Genomic DNA, 3,786 nt, shown 5'->3' with positions numbered 1-3,786 from the left:
CCTATACTCCCTATGCATAGAGTCTGGCCACAGAGACTTGAGAGAGGACATATAACTGCTTTTTTCTTGTAACAGCAAAATGCCTTCCGCACTACCGCCCTCTGAAGAAGTAGATGTCAACTACGAAACAATATCCACTTTTTTAGACGCTTCTGATGGAAATAAATCGCTGAAATCGTCAAAACCTTTACTAATTTGATACATTTTAGTTATTCCAGCGACTTCAGCGATTTATTTCCATCAGGAGCACCGTAAAAAGATGGATGTTGTTATGTAGTTGACATCTATATCTTCAGAGGGCGGTTGTGCGCACATTTTGCGGTTACAGGAAAAAGGTTCTCATGTTCTCTCTCAGGTTTCTCTCTGGCAGTCTGGCCCATGGTGGAAGGGTTATCTTTCCACCATGGTCTGGCCTGGCCATTCGAGAATTACACGTGATTGGTGCCACGTGACTTATATCTACATTTAATGGTGACACCAATACTTTGTTCACCCAACGCGAACAAGCGGAAAATAAAAGCTGTAGCACAGACTTCAATATTAATTTACTTACTTTTTGGAATATATAAAGGAATCTATTTTTATACTTAGAAGATTCTTAAAATAAAAAATATTTTTGGAATATCAAAATTATGATTCAGTATTTTAGAAATATTAAAAGTATATATAACCTTTTGCTATAAATAATAAATATTTTTAAAAAAGGAAACTCCCAAAGGGGGGGGCCATGGCCCCCATGGCCCCTCTCCTCTGAATCCGCCCCTGCGTCGAGGATAACTCCTTAGGAGGGCTGACGATAGGCGGAAAGAGAAAACACTTCAATATTAACATTTAATAAAAGTAGTCTCGCGTACAAAAGTAACTTCGCGTATAAGCAGAGTTTATGTGAAGAGCAAGTGTTCATGTGAAGAGTTAAAATATAACTGTCGAGGCAGACGCGCAGCTCCTCTCCTCCTTAGTGGCGCGCAGGCGCGGGCGCGGCTAACCACTCAGACGCCAGCAAACGGACGCCGTCGCAGATCGGTCAATAATGTTCGACAAGAAATACGCATGCACCTCCGGAGGGAAAACGTGGCGACAGGAACGGCAAAATTAGGGAACTAAACTGTCGGATTCTTACAATATTATATTTTTCTTTAGAGATCATCTGGATGAAATTTTTTCCAAAAAAGCATGGTGTGCCCCTGTGGCCATTGCGTCTTCGTCAGGCCTATCTAAAAAGCGTGACAAAGAGAATAATGTTGAATCTGATAGTGAGTGTGCAATTGGTAAGTTCATCCTTCTATAATGCCTGGATTTTATTGAATTAATTGTTGCGTTCAGCGGACTCAACAGTTGAGTGAGCGCTTGCTGTTATTGGTGTATTCTTTTAGATAAAAAAAAATCAGCATTTTAGATCTGGAAAAATACATTAATAACAGCGAGCGTTCACTCAACTATTGAGTCCGCTGAATGCGCCCAATGTTTAGTTTCTCATCACTTTATATATACATGATTGTAAATTTATATGATTGAATTCATATAATAAATACTCAATTTTAACTTTTTTTTAGAGCCGTCAAGATCCAAACAAAATATCAATACACTGTTGGCTAAAAGATTGAGGCAAAAAGAAGAATATGAAAAAGCCAAAATAAAACGACACAAAGACAGGATGGAAATGGATGAAAAATTTTTTGCAGTTCTCAAAAAGCTGACCAATAAGTAATTTAGCACATTTCTTATTATTTATTGTATCACTGTGATAAATGTACCAACGATAAAGCTACAGAGTAATAATGATTTGTTTATTTTTATTTTAAACTTACTCTAATTTTATTACTGCAGATCTGAAGTTAAATAATGAGGTAGCAATTTTTATTTTTTAAATAATAAGGTAGCAGTTTATTATAAGATTTTGATAAATGTACCAATTAAGTATTCCATTTAAATTTGAAATGTACTTACTTTTATTAATGATTTGTGAGCATTTACTGTAGGCCTATGTACACATAAAGTTGTATTTTAGTTTTGTATTGCAATAAGTTTCAGGGTTGCTTGGAATAAAAATATAAGATATTAAGCTAGAAACACAATGAAAAGCACAGGCAATAAGAACAGGAAATATGAAATTTCGACCTATCAGAAAGCATCCATTCTAGTATACATGGTTTCTGATAGATTGAAATTCGTTATTTCCTGTTCCTATTGCCTATGTTTTTCATTGTGTTTCTGGCTTTACTTTATAAGATGCTTTACTGCCTTATAAACATTTCAGATTGTAAGATAACATTACGTTTGTTAACCATCTTTTTATGAATATTTTATATTGTTTGAATATTCATTGTACTACACTAACATATCTTTGTTATGAGTGTCAGAGTTTATGAATAAAAACGTTAGTACTTTTTGATAAACATATTTTATTGTAATCATTTATATCATCACCAATTCAATGTGCCCATAGATTATCTATGAACTATCAAACTATAGGGTGGCACCCAGTTGGACACGGCTCAATTGGACACCAGCCACTCACAGCGCTTGAGACTACAAAGCTCCTAAGCACCGGTCGCTATGATTGGTAGTGTCGAGCCGTGATCAATCGGGATCACCCCAAACCATCCATAATCAAATTTCTTTTGTAAACCGCAATATTCTGTCTGTTCGATTGATGCAAATCGTTGTAATCTGTTACACTTTCTTCTGCAAGTGAAGGTAATATAACAATATCTATTTCATCTCTACGTAATGTGCAAATGTTGTGAATTACACAACATACTACAATATACTCTGCCATCAAGTCGACTCTCACAGTTGGTAAACAGTGCAATACTTCGCATACAACCTTTTAAACCAATCCACCTCTCTGCTGATACCCTTGCTAATGAATGTCTGTAATTGTAATTGTTTTTTCTCTCATTTATGTGACCATTGTCTCGAAAAGGAGTGAGCAGATGTTGATGCAGCTCATATGCAGCATCACCCAAAATGTGGCTGTCTGTAGGAAACTTCTCGTTGTCGTTCAAAAAGTCTGCCACTTCCGATTGCTGAAAAACTCTTTGGTCGTGAACAGAACCAGGGTAACCGGTGTAGCAACCAGTGATGCACATTTGGCTCCCCAGCAACACGGAAACCAGCCCCACCACTTGTATCCCCACCAAGCAGACACCTACCGGCATCGAGTCGGCCGTCTTCGCCGCGAGAGCGAGCGAGACAGCGAGACACAGCGCCCGTCCTTCTCGCTCTACAAGCGAGTATTAGAGCGAAAAGGACGGCCGCTCTCTTTCGCTGTCTCGCTTCCTCTAGTATCGTAATCGCTTGTTATAAGCGACTGAAAACCGAAAACGTACTTTCTCGGCCGCTCGGCGTATTCCTGTACAGGGTATCCCGACCTTTTTTACCAATCACTTTTGTGTTGATAGAGCGGATTAAACTGAGTCGAAAAGTCCTCTACCATTTTGCAATTTTCGCAATAGTTAACAAGATATTAATTACTAAAAATTGCAAAATATTAGTCTTGAATAATTTTTTACTCAAATACTATCAACTTTACAGAAAAACTGCAAGAGACAAAAATTATTTATTTTTTGGTCATAAAGTTCTGAGAATTTTTTCAGAATGTTATCAACTTTTTAGAACTGCATTATCTTATTTTTATCAACATGAGAAAATACGGTATTAAAAAATTCTGAAAAAATTCTCAGAACTTTATAAGAAGAAAATAAATAATTTTGGTCTCTTGCAGTTTTTCTGTAAAGTTGATAGTATTTGAGTAAAAAATTATTCAAGACCAATATTTTGCAA

At 36.7% G+C, this 3,786-nt stretch overlaps 1 pseudogene; it reads right to left on the bottom strand.

Annotated features, from left to right (window-relative positions):
• Positions 1 to 2,590: 2,590 nt before the first annotated feature.
• The window catches only part of LOC108767601 (putative nuclease HARBI1), a 1,804-nt pseudogene continuing 608 nt past the window's right edge, over positions 2,591 to 3,786 (bottom strand).

This window comes from Trachymyrmex cornetzi, unplaced genomic scaffold, assembly GCF_001594075.2.
Source record: "Trachymyrmex cornetzi isolate Tcor2-1 unplaced genomic scaffold, Tcor1.1 scaffold697, whole genome shotgun sequence".
In the NCBI taxonomy this organism is placed as follows: domain Eukaryota; kingdom Metazoa; phylum Arthropoda; class Insecta; order Hymenoptera; family Formicidae; genus Trachymyrmex; species Trachymyrmex cornetzi.
This window is presented reverse-complemented; position numbering and strand designations above follow the sequence as displayed.